A 13,627-nucleotide genomic window follows, 5' to 3' on the forward strand; every position below is an offset into this window, starting at 1 on the left:
GGTATGAAAGTCACAGACAGAAGGCGTGACTGCTTCTGACTCCTAGCTGGCACCTAATAATCGCTGATTGAAGACATGCTCTTGCCTAATTCCTCAGAACAAGAACTCTTGATAATGATTAAGATACATAAATCTTGGTTCTCACCTTGTCAATGAAGGCATTGTGACTGCCAGGCTGCAGACAGGCGTACCCAAACAGACACTTAGTTCCTTGTACTCCACCCTGTTTCCTACCCCCAAGCCAGGCAGATGGGACACGAATAAGTCAGTTCTTTTCTATTCTTCCCAGAAGAGGAGGAGATAGAGAAGAGGAAGAAGAAAAGGAAAGGGGAAAGAGAGGATTGAACAAAAGGAAAATGGAACCGGTGTAAAGCTAGAGTCTAGATGTCACTTGTGTCTATTTCTCTCCCCCAGTGTCCCTGTGTCCCTATGTCCCTGTGTCCCAGTGTCTCTGGGTCCCTGTGTCCCTGTATCCCAGTGTCCCTGTGTCCCTGTATCCCAGTGTCTCTGGGTCCCTGGGTCCTGTGTGCGTGTGTATACGGTTTCCACCTTCTGTTTTTCCATTTTTCCCTACTATGTCCCAGAGTGTCCCAATCAAAGATGACATGAATATTCCCAAACCCTAAACACCTTCCTTAGGGAAGAAAGAGGCGTGCCCCTCTTAAACAATGGACCATTCGTTTAGCAACACAGTCAAATTAAGGAGTTTCATTTCTAGGCTCTTCACCAACCAAGATAACAGATCTCGAACACAGTGCCTGAGAGTTTTATGTTGACTGTTGATGAATCACTGAGTTCACCCTGACTAGTAAACTGCAGGAAGCCAAAGGGCATGTCCAGCATTACTCAGAGTCAATGAGTCCTTTACCAAACCCTGCCATTGAGCTTGCAAGATACACAAAGCTGGGAAGCGAGCCGGTCACATTCATACCCCACAGAGGCTGGATGTGTAAACCAATGCTTACTTCATCTGAGCCAGGTAGAAATGAAATTTTTGAAGTCCTGTGACAACGAGGCAAGGCTCACTGCTCAGTAACATATTTCAGGCGCCAGGAAAGGAAGATCTAGTGTCCAGCTCATCTGACAGAGAGGAGAGAGATGATCCCATGGAAGGTGCCACGTTTTAGGTCCAGATCAGCTCCAAACATCACACTCCCAACTTACTCACCTGAACATCTCCGAATGACAGTGTGAATTAAATGACACCCAGAAAGTGCTGCTGGCGAGGGAGCTTTGTGTCAATAGAAGAGGAACTGCACCGAGAAGAAAAATACACCCAGCAAGTCCCAACATGCCTGCCTACCCACAACTTCACTTCCCAGAAGCACCTTCTCTTTTTGCCAACGCATCTTCAACCTTCTAGGTTGTCGGGGTTTTGCAAGCTTCTCCCAGCTCTAAGTGCAATGGAAGAGACAGCGCCCAACTTCAGTATTGGAACCAAGGGATACGGAGCTAGGCAGTCTTCAGACTGGTCGCCCTCCCCCAAATCAAAAGATGCATGCCTCTTTTGTATCACAACGCTGGCTCTGAAAGCTGTGGTTTGAAGACAGAAACAAGGGCAATTCTACAAAGTGATGACTCATGCATTATGAGGAAAACTGAAAACGCCTTAAATGTCTTCCATGATCCTGGTTTTGAACTACAAAACCTGGGACTGGTTTTGTTGAGAACCATGGAGCCCTCAAATAGCTAATATTCCCAGATGGTTCCTGCCTTTGCATTGCATGGCTCACTTTCTGGGGAGCTGCAGGGAGGAGACCTGAGACCCTTCCGAACCCTCTCTTCTTGCTTTAAAATAACCAATTTAGACAGTCTCTGGCAGGCAGCTCCCTTCCTGCTGTGATTGTAGATAGTCCTGAGAAGATGCCACTGCAGCTCTGTGTAACACCAGCTCCAACACCTCTCACATGCCGCACCTACTCGCAGACAGTCTCTATCCTTTTGATGACTGTGTTTGTAGAACCAAAATTACTATTGCTGAGGCAGCATCGAGTTCTCACCAACAGTAAGAAGGAAGGTGAGCTTGCTAGGCCAGGTGTAGCGAAGACCTTTCCTTGGCCTATCCTTCTACCTGTTCCCACTGCAGGGCACGCAAAGACACCTCAGTGTTGCACTGTTCAAAGTTAGTGCGCCATGGACTCAACAAAGAAAAACCGAGGTGTGAAGAGGAAGCTCACTGGTAGAGAGCATCGGTGGGCGGGACTTAGAGGAAGACAGTAAAGGGCAAAGAAATGTCAAGGGAAGACATGTAGACACATGGAGATGCTGGAATAGAAGATGAAAACACGTCAGGGTGCCACAGGTTTCCGGTTCTCCACTGGGCTTCCGATATCCCAATACAATGTTCTTACCCACTCTCAGGAAGCCCTGGTGGGGCATTGTGCAACTATGCGACCACAGTGCCATCTAGTGGAGTGGTAGAATTTTTTAAAATGACCTAGTCAGGATCAAATCCATATTGAAAAGATTCCAGGCAATAAATTTAGGTGCTACCAATAAACACCTTCAGTCTAAGTTAACAGGTTTCTGTGTCTTATGGGTGACTTCTCAAAACAAGATAGGCATAACTGCATTCTGAATTCAACATGATTTCCTCCTCACCCCCTTTGTATCAGCTCAGCTATCACGAGACTTTTTATGAAACAAGTCATGAAACACCAACACAGGCTGATTGTGCATGTGAGGTATAACTATGTCCGATATATAATCCTAATATCCATTTTCTGCTGCATTTTTACCACCCACAACTTCCCCACGAAATGCCCCAATAACAAACACGAGAGTGTAAATTTCTCTTTTATTAGGACATGAGACCCAAACAGTGTGTCATCAACATTTCTGGGTCTTGTGTTACAAGTTCTGGGGAGCAAAACAGGGTGGGTGCAAAAGCGCATACTTTGGCTTAGGTCTCAACTGGAATCTAGAACCTCTGCCGTGTCTTCCTTCCACATATAAAATGGGAGTGGTGTGAGACTGATATGGGAACAGGGACACTGCCGGCTGAGAGATGCCCTCTGAGGAAACTGGGGAGACAAATAGCAAGTAACAAATCTCAGTTTTACTCAAGCTGTCACAGTAAAACTTGTCGCTTCTAAATATGAGAGACAGAGACAGAGAGACAGAGAGACAGACAGACAGACAGACACACACACACACACACACACACACACACAGAGAGAGAGAGAGAGAGAGAGAGAGAGAGAGAGAGAGAGAGAGAGAGAGAGAGAGAGAGAGAGAGAGAGTCTTATGAAATTCTAATTGTCAACCCAGTTCTAACCCAGCTTCTACTTGAAAGTCAACCAATTAATGAGTCAAAGGTGAAGACGGAACTCTGCCAGCCTCAGTACCGGGAGAGTTCATAGCACATTTGATTTTAATTCATGTGTACTGTAATCCTGTGGGTTAAAGGACTGTAAATGTTGTTCTGGTTTTTCTTATACTTCAAAGGAAGCTATTTAATGGCCATGAATTACGGTCCCTCCATTACAGTGTAACTAAGAAACACAACTGTTTCTGGTGTGATTCCCAACCTGGCTCCTTCACCAAGGAACTTCAAGGCAAGAATTTACACAAAATAACATCTCCAGGCTCTCGGGCATCCTTATACAGGAGGAAACGCTACCCTTAGGAGGCCTGAGAGTTGGGAGTTCACACTGAAGCTATGTGAGGTTGAGGCCTGGCTGAGCTGGGGATGGACCAAGCATAAGATGCAGAGCTAGTGGACACTGCTTCCCTGGGAGGCCCGTGTGGCACAGATACCCAGAAAGAAAACAATGGAGACAATAACAGTTTTAAAGAACAAACCCACAGTGATGCAAAGGCCTGGCGTGTTGGGGTACAGCTGCGACCCCGGCACTCAGGAAGCTGAGGCAAGAGAATTCAGAGTTTGAAGCTAGTCTGGGCTATATAGCAAAACTATGGCAAGGAAGGAAGGAGGGAGGGAAGGAAGGAAGGAGGGAGGGAGGGAGGGAAGGAAGGAAGGAAGGAAGGAAGGAAGGAAGGAAGGAAGGAGGGAAGGAGAAAGAAAAGAATTGGGAGAAAGTGCTCTAAAAATATAGAAGCCAGGCGGTGGTGGCCCACGCCTTTAATCCCAGGAATCGGGAGGCAGAGGCAGGTGAATCACTGTGAGTTCGAGGCCAGCCTGGTCTACAAAGTTAGTCCAGGCCAGCCAAGGCTACACAGAGAAACCCTGTTTTGAAAAACCAAACATATATATATATTCCTATCTTTTTGACACGTGCTAGTCCAACAGAAAAGCCCTAAAATATTCACATTACCCCAAGACCAAGATATAAAGTACGGCTTTCCGTCACAGTAACAAAACAGGCCTGGAGGCTCAGAAGCAATCGGCATATGGTGAAGCGATTTCCTTATCATGGCCTGGACTTGATTTGTGATCCCAGTTTCTCAGCTCACTATTTGTCAAGATTTAGACAACTCCCTTAAGCTCTGGTTTGCTCATCTACGTGGAGAGGGCACTTTATCTCCACACAGGGCTGCCACGGAAGCAGAGACTACATTGATGTGAGCATGGGCGGGGGGACGAATACAGCCCCGGGAATTTCCAGTCCTCAAGCATGCTGAGAGCAAGCAGTCACCAGGCCAGGCTGGAGGATGCATGGGGGGTGGAGTCAAAGCGATATTACAACAAAAGAGATAAACAAAATACCCCAGCAATCTGTTTGTGCTTCTTCTACGTCGCGCGCACGTGCGTGTGTCTGTGCGTGTGTGCACGCGGGGTATTGCAGAATCAGGTATGTGGTGACAGACAGCTCAATAACGCAGCTCTCCCCCATCACGGGGCACCTAGGGCCTCCTCAGTTTTCCCAGATGGAGATCTTAGCTGAATGGGAAGATCCCTGCCTTTCCCCATAAATTTAGAAAATATCTACATTAACTGGGCTGTGATACACAAGCCATGTATAATTCTGATGACTCTCAAGGTTGTTTTAAGAAGAAACTGCGGGTAGAGCTGAGTGGCAGAGTGCTTGTGGACCACATGTGAGGCCCTGGGTTTCATCCCCGGGGGGAGAGTAAAAACACAACGAATCAAAAGGAAACTGGATTCAGCCAAGGCTGTCCTGATGCTTGAATTGAGATGACAGGCGCCGAACCCTGACCTCCGGCACAGCAAAGCCCCTGTCTTTCAGCTCACTGAGCACACAGGTTGCACAGACAACAGAGGCCCGCACCTCTCCATAGCTGTCAGAGCAGACCACAGAAACTGTACTGGCTTTGCCAACACCGCAAATACAATGAGCACACAGGGCACAGCTATTGGTGATCTGACAAGAATGAGATGAAGGACTGAGGAGTCTCTGAGACACAAAAGCAATAACACTGTGAGGTTCAAAAGCAGAGAGAATTGCACGTGGAGGAGGCCAGGGTCGCCCACGCGATGATGCTTTCCTGATCTTTCTCACTTTCCGTCTTGCTTTCATAGTTATGCTCCGCTGAAGGAGGCACCCTCTGGGAGGCAGCAGTAGAGGAGGAAAGATGTGGTAGTCCTCAGGATATTAAAGACAATACAGCCATACAGGCCGAGCCTCCCCAGACTCGTCCTCCTCCTCTCTCCACTTGACAGGCGACCTGCGTGGAAGGCAGCCGCCATTTCCCAAAACCACATTTGCCCTGCTTAGTCCATAAACAGCGAGAGCTTAAAGGGTCGGGGCTTGTTTCTGGCTTGTGGAGAGCTTCTAGAAGTTCAAGGTGAGATGAAGAGGTCAGGCCATAGCTGCAGGCCTGTAATCCCAGCTACTCGGGACCCTTAAGAATAGGGTCGTGACTCAGGGACTGCCTGGGCCACAGAAAGTCGCTAAGGCCAGCCTGAGTAATATAGCGAGACCTTGTCTAAAATCTTCAAACAGGGTCTGGGCCAAAGCTCAGCAGCAGAGAGTCTAGGCAGCATGGGTAAGGTCCTGAGTTTGGTTCCCAGAACCAATGCTCACCATAACCACAACAAAATAAAATGAAAACAAACATACACCCTAAAAATTCCCATGAGGCCAAGTGTTTTCCTTTGCCAGTAGCGTCCAGAGCATGTGGGGCCCGCTCCATGGTCAGTCATCTTGAGTGGCCACCCTTCTGATCTCACCTCAATGGGGGGTGGGGAGAACTGAGAGTTGGACAGGACGGCAGTGGTCTGGGACAAAGGACACCCTGTTTTGTCACAAATGTACACGTATAACAGAGAAGATAGCTGAACTTCGCCATCTTGCTGTAGCCAACCCTCAACTCCAGGGGTGACCACTGGAGCCAAGGTCAACACCCCCATATCCGGCCAATGTACAATGGTGAGGTAGTGGGAGGCAGACAGGGCCGTAGGTGCCCCCAAATCACACATGCATGTGTGCGCTGACACCATACGAAGTTTGCCCAGAGAGGGTGTCTGAGCAGATGAGCAACCGTCACTTTCCTTAGGGAAAAAATGACACTGTCTTAGATGGTTTTCTCCTGGACCCACCACAGCACAGGTACTAGCACCTAGAATAAATGAGCATATTGAGAAAGGGGGGGCAAACCCCAAAGCTTTTCTCTACAAACCTCCCGGGGCCCAGCAAGACTTGAATGATACAAGACTGACGTTTTTAAAGTAAAAAAAGGCTAATTTTCATAACCTGACTATGGTAGGAAAATCAGGATTGTTGACTAAAACCTCAACAAGGGTAAAAATAGGAAATATAGACAAAGGAACAATAAATATCCTCACACCTCCAAAACACCCAGAGATGGCGGCATCACAATAAATCGGATTTCCTCATCCAGTGCTCTGGGGTTCATATAACAGGGCAAGAGTGGGGGGAAGAAAGAGAGATAAGCACTGAAAAGGCAGGAGGGGGGTTACAGGAAATATGCCAGGTGCCTTTCTAATCCCAAAGGAATCAAATTAAAACTTACTGACCATTACAGTAGTTGGTGAATAATCTATACAGGGAATTTATTTTATTAAAAAAATAAACGAGGTTGCTGCACATAGTGGCAAACATCTTTAATCCCAGGACTGAAGGAGGCAGAGTCAGCCGGATCTCTGTGAGTTCGAGGCCAGGCTGATCTACAAAGTGAGTCCAGGACAGCCAGGGCTATTACACAGAGAAACTCTGTTTCTAAAAACATCAATCAATCAATCAACTGATCGATCAATAAGTAAACAAAGCTAAGCCAGCCCTTGCCCATCACATGGTTAAAACAAAGTGATGCCACAGCAAGACCTCCTTTGAGGGGGGACAGCAGCTGTCAAGAGGGGCTGACACAAGGAGTCCAGCTGTAAGGCACAACTGTGGTCCCTTCGTTTCTCACTCTCCTCACCTGGTCTCAGGGCAAAAGAGGAATTAATCAGAAGCCGTAACCCTCAATGACAAAGAAGCACGAGCTGTGCTTGGTGGCCGTTGAGCCCTGGAAGAGGCACTGCTCCTATCCACATGAACCTAGCATGGGCACAGGGAGAGCCTCAGCTGTTGCCGCCCCAGCTGTGGCTGATGGCTCTAGGTCCTTGCTGTACCCCCACAGGAATAAGACTCACAGGCCAGCAGGGAAAGCCAGGATCGCCCTAGCAGGAAGTGGCTAGCCTGGGTTTCTGGGAGGAGCTACCTGCTCAGGTAACTTCCCCAGTGTTTCCCTCAGCCCGCTGTAGGGAGCTCTGCATGGATGGCCACATGCACAAACGCCAACCCTGTTTGATGTGTGTTCAAGGTGAATGCTAGAGTTCATAACTCAGGGTTGGAGGAGCAGTCACCTCTGTAGGCTTTCCTCCTTTTTCAAGCAGCCCTGGAGCATGCAGGCTGAAGCAGGGGGATGCCCTGCTCACACATGGCCTGTGCTGGTTCTCTGAGTTCTATACTGAGTGAATGCCAGCCATTTGTTTGCGGATCAAACGTCTCCCCCCTGCACCCCACCCCCCACCCCAGCAAACTGTAACCACAGGGTTAATTCTGTCTAGGCCTGCAGAGGGAAATTCCCACAGCACCTTTCCAGGTGAAACTGTTAGGAATTGATTAAGAATCAGAGACCCTGGCTGCTAGCAGCGTGACTCTGGACAAGTCATTAAGTCTCCTGATTTCCTACTTCTGGCTGAAAACCAAGGAAAACAGAGTTGCTGGGCAATGCCCGGCCCCATGCAGTCCACCCAACAGTGGATGTTGACTGTAACCAATGTGGCAAAACTCACAGAAAATCCACAGGAGTGAATAACCTTGGGCTGAGCGAGGAGACCATGTTCAAAGTGGTTTCACACAGTGTCCTTCGAGACGAGCACACTGCTCCGGGCGAAGTTATAAATACCCACAGGCTCCTGCAATGGGGCAAACACTAGCATGCAAAGGCTCACTAGCTTGTCTGTGTTGCTTTTGATGCAGAACAGGCTGAAACTAGAGTACATAATTATTCTATAGTTAAAGTGCACTTTCCATTTCTGGGAAGAGTCAGTGATCCCAATTTTAATGCATTTTAAAATAAACTATGAGACTTCACTTTTTTGAAGTCATGGAAATATTTATGGGTGCGTGTTTTTAATTGGCACTCTAGTTAATGCTGAAATGTGTTTATTTGTGTCTATAAATATGTACACAGATATATACACATATGATGGTAATAAAGCAACAAATAATAATTGTTTATAAACTGGAAAACTTTTAGATTTTAAGTTAGACTAAAGGTGGCAAGAGACTTAGGTCTTAGCCTCTGACCAGGTTTTAGTAACTCTTTGTTCATTAAAAACTTTCCAAATCACACACACACAGTGAGTTTGTTACAAGGGCCTCTTGAGGGCAGTAGTAAAGAATTTGGTGGAGGAGATTAAAGAAAAAAGCAGTGGAAATGAGATTTTTTTCATCCTTTTTCTGGATCTCTGAGAATTAGAATACAGAATCAACTTTCCCGTCCACTAAGGCCTGTGTAAGGGTAAGAATGGATTTCTGAAACACTTCTCCCGCCCCTGCCCCACCCCCCCCCACCCTCACCCCCCCCCACTCCCTCTTTCCCCAGCTCACTAACAGGCCACATAGCGGAAGTGTCTCCATTCAGAGAGGGATCTATCAGCTCTTGCCCAACGTGCTGAGAGAGCAGAAGATGGCTTTTGTCCCTAGCAAAAGCATCTGCTAAAACACCAGCCAGATGAACATGTGCCCGAGAGGCCAGGGCTGCAAGGCAGAGGGACTAAAATAAAGTCCATAAACTGTCTCCCCTCTTCATTTGCTACTACTCTGATTTACTTAAAATAAGTGCTTGCAGGCGAAATCTGAGTGCATTTTTGGCAAGGAATTAACCAAATTATCTTTGCCTATTCATAGAGTAAATAGAGTGATGGAGAAAATCCAAATAGGGAAGAGAAAAGAAGATGGGAGAAAGTAAAGGGCTCGTCTTAAAATAGCTCTTGAATTTAAGGAAATGTGTCCACACTCAAGGTTTAAGAGCCTTAAAATAATTACTCTGAGACGTAGCCGGTAGACAGCATCAGGCAGTAACTGTGCCGTGTCCTTGATCGGCATTTGTGCCTTCTACACAGACACCACTTGCTGAAGATTAAACTCCATAAGTTCATAGAGGTTCAAGGGACAGTGATGATACCCTGGGAAGAGCTGTGTTTATCCTAGTTTATCTGTGAGTCTAAAATAAAATGTCAGAGAATGTCCCTGACTGGAAGACATGTAATGCACTACTGTGATTTGGATATGGCTTGTCCCCTAAAGGCTCGTGCTCCGATGTCATAGCATGTAAAGAATGTGGGACCTTTAAGAGGCAGGCATAAGGAAGGCAATGGTCACCACTGCCCTTCTGAGGTGTCCATGCTGGTCTTTCAGCACGGTTGCGTCTGGCAGAATTACATCTTTCCTAAGTGAGTAAGCCTGGCCCTTGCCTGTCCTTTCCTGCTTCCTCCCTCATGACTTCCATACATCTCAACCCCAGATGGGCTTCACCGTCGAGGGCCACACTAGAAGGCAGACAGAGGAGACTACCCTAACCTAGACTTTCAGCCTCCAAAAATGTGAGTAGCCAAACTTGCTCTAAGTAGCCAGCCTCAAGTGCTTCGTTACAACAGAAGTTAGACAGACAAAGGTACATGCTTCCGGAATCACCAGTCCAGAAGAGGATTAGAAAGCCATCTTTGTCATCACCTGCTAGCCACGTGTAACCCAGAGACAGGGAAATCAATTCCTGCATTTGGGATGGCAGTATGCACTGTAAATACCAGGGCAGACTTACAGAAGAACCACACATTGATGCACAGGAGTACCGCGGAAGGAGCTGCTGCATCTCCAGGTCTGACTTGACCTGGGCCCCTCTCTTTTACTGATGCAGAAATTAAGCTTAAGAACTTAACAGAAGTAAAGGATCAGGTTCAAGTATCTTCTGCCTTCCAACTGTACGTTCACACTAATTCCACATTTTCTTTCACTACTCTGCCTGAGCCTTCACTTCTTTGAGTTTAAAGCGCCATCATGGAAATCTGAAGGCAGTGTCAACCCTTGGTACAGAGGCCTGAGATCCTGCAGTGGCCTAGTGGGGTCCGAAAGTGAACTTGAAAAGGCTGGGGAAGACTGAAATGCTTGCAATGCAAAAATGTGAACCTCAGTTCAGCCCTCCACTAGTCATGTGAAAATCCAGGTATGTGACGTGTGCATCCTTAAGGCCAGCACCAGAAGGCAGAGACAGGGGACTGCTGTGTCTGGATGAACTGGTGAGCTCTGGATCTAGTGAGAGACCACATCTCAGAAACTATAGCACAGAGTGAGTGAAGAAGACACCAGGCATAAGCTTCTGGTTTCCATGTGCAAACATAGGTGCACACACGTGCACAATCGGGTGGACACACACAAAGAAAGAAGGTGAGTTGCCGAACCAGCCAGCTGTTTGAAATTTTAAAAGCAATACAAGGAAGGGGAAGAACTCAAAGGACCAGGCAGGCTGCTACCCTTCTGGAGTGGGATGCCCTCCTCACCAAGGCTTAGCACGGGCTCCTAAGCATCGGGATGCTGAGATGTGCTCTAAAGCAGCAACTGTGTCAAGGCTTGAACTCCAATAACACATGGTGCTTTCCTTGGCCTTGTATTGTCTCCCACCCAGCTACATGGTTTTCAGTGGAACTCCTATTATACACGGTTATTCATACAGAGGTCACACACAGCTAGCACAAGGCATGGATGAAATGGTTTGATACCCGAGAAGACTGAGGGGGATCTGTGCACTTGCTTACTCTCTGCTAGCATTTCTTCCTGTTGTTAGTTCACCTCTGTCTCACTCTACAAACTCAACACCAAACCAGGTCCCAGAGCTACCTTCCTCTCCTTTTACAAGTAGCGAGTGCCTAGTAACACAGTAACACTTCTGATGCATAGAGTCCAATTACAAGCAGCAATTAAGAGGGGCCGGGCGTTATGGCGCACGCCTTTAATCCCAGCACTCGGGAGGCAGAGGCAGGTGGATCGCTGTGAGTATGAGGCCAGCCTGGTCTACAAAGTGAGTTCAGGATAGCTAAGGCTACACAGAGAAACCCTGTCTCGAAAAACCAAAACAAAACAAAACAAAACAAAACAAAAAAAACCCATTAACACCACTCCCAAATACTTGTCTAAGTTTTCATCTGATGAGCATCACTGCACACATAAAATAAAAAGAAAGAAAAAGAAAAAAGAAAAAGAAAGAAAGAAAGAAAGAGCTGACACCTACAGGCAAAGTCGACAAGGACCCAGTGTATGTCTTCAATAGATTTTTCCTTCTGGACACACCACAAACCCATACTTGATAGCCCATTTATAGCAAATTCACAAAACAATACACAGAGAGTTAGACTGTCTTAGGAGAGATATTGACTCCTGATGCTTGCCCCTGTGCTTGTATAATAGAACGTGAAGTGAGTATCTGATTTAAACAAGAGGTGGTGCCGGAAATTCTGTCCCTGCCCATCCACCCTGCCTCCCTCCGCCATCTCTTACCCCAGCAAGAAAGCACTCGTTTGTGATCTCACCTTCATGCAATCATCTCTACCCGCAGCATGTGTGCATGTGTCCCTGTGTGATAAATGCAAATGCAAGCAGGGACACGTTCAGTTTTGCCAATGGCCACCCACTTGGTCCACCCAACCCTTCTCACTCAAATCGTCTACGTTCAGGCAAGAGCTATTTCCTTAAGGAACCATCACAGCAGGCAAAACACAGGAGGAAAACAGATCCAGCACACATCTTTATCCTGAACAACAGCATCCACGTGTGTCGCCCACCCATCACTGTGCACGCAGGATGAAGCACATGGACAGCATGAGAACCTGCAACACTGTGAGGTGAGGGGCACACAAAGAGCTAGAAAAGAGCATTGTGTTTTCAATTCACATCAAGGGGCGAAGGTGGGGAGGGGGCTGGAGAGATAGCTCGGTGGTTAAGAGCAATGGCTGCTCTTTCAGAAGACCTGAGTTTGATTCCCAGCACCTACACGGGGGGGGGGGGGGGGGGGGGGGGTGGGAGTCGGAGGGGAGGGCTCACAACCATCTGTAACTCCTGTTACAGAGACTCTGATGCTCTCTTTTGTCCCTGACAGGCACCAAGAATGTATGTAGTACATACACATTCATAGAGGCAAAGCATCCATACACATAAAACAAAAGCTTAAGAAAGTTCAAACGTCTGTTTTTTTGGTACACACTACTTTCACTCTTCTATACTGAAAGAGCCTGCTTAATATCTGAAAGGAATGAATAGGTACAGAGATTACACTTCCACAAGGAAAACACAGAATCCAAGACCACTTTTCATGTGTGCCAAGACGACAGATGATATTTCATAGGCTTTCTGTGTGTGCTTTAAATACCACAAACCTGCCATGTTAAGTAGCTCCCATTCAAGACTTACAGCTCATTTTTTTAATTCACATGCATAATTTTACTATGTAGCAGCAGGCACTGTATGATTTCTAGGCTGTAATGTAATCGTTATTGGTGTGATAGACTACATTTATTTAATTTTGAATTTGTGGGCCTTCATTTATATAAAAAAAAAAAAAAAATTAGGGCAATTTAACAATACAACCCTGGCCACCACAGCCAGGATGAGATCAAACTGGCTGGTGGGCAAATCACAAGCCTAAAGGGACGAGCCAGGTTCGAGGCCGTCTGGCACACGCATCTGGAGAGGTACTCGAAACTGCACTCAGGTAATACCAGATGAGTGGGACGAGGAAAATGACACTCTAAGTCCCAGGCTGCGTCACAGAGGGACAGTGTGCACTGCCCACACTACTTGTTCCTCTGTTCCAACAGCACGTATTCAAATTTTCGCTTTATGAGAACACAGATCAAACGCTAGAAAATTGTACTCAAGAAGCCTTTCTTGGTATTCAGATTACTAAAGACCCTTATTAGCACACTTTTTTTTTTTTTTTAAAGAAGCAAACGATAAAGAGAAAATGCAGAGAGAAAAATCAAAATTATCACCTGACATCCCAAGGTGGGGAAGAAACTGTTCTGTTAGCAGGTTTGTGCCACGAGAAGGAATCTCTCTAATCTAAGCAAAGGGCAGAGGCGTGCGAACCAGGCGCATCCTGCTGAGCACCCGCTCACCACCATGCTTCCTACAGGAAACAAGATTGAATGAAGGAGCAGTCCAGTTCCCTACAGATTAAAAATAGGCCTGCACGATCTAGC

General features: G+C 46.9%; 1 protein-coding gene across 2 annotated transcripts in view; it reads right to left on the reverse strand.

The window, feature by feature from the left end:
- Positions 1-13,627, reverse strand: part of Smyd3 (SET and MYND domain containing 3) — a 549,174-nt gene that overhangs the window by 190,982 nt on the left and 344,565 nt on the right. Inside the window, exon 1 of one of the 2 annotated variants that reach the window (XM_051147984.1) lies at positions 8,165-8,246. The exons of the other annotated variant lie outside the window; for it this stretch is intronic. The gene's annotated coding sequence lies outside the window, so the exon portion shown is untranslated. Of the gene's footprint in view, positions 1-8,164; positions 8,247-13,627 lie in introns of those variants that run through there. 2 annotated transcript variants of the gene reach the window in all.

The sequence above is a fragment of the Acomys russatus genome, chromosome 6, assembly GCF_903995435.1.
Source record: "Acomys russatus chromosome 6, mAcoRus1.1, whole genome shotgun sequence".
Taxonomy (NCBI): domain Eukaryota; kingdom Metazoa; phylum Chordata; class Mammalia; order Rodentia; family Muridae; genus Acomys; species Acomys russatus.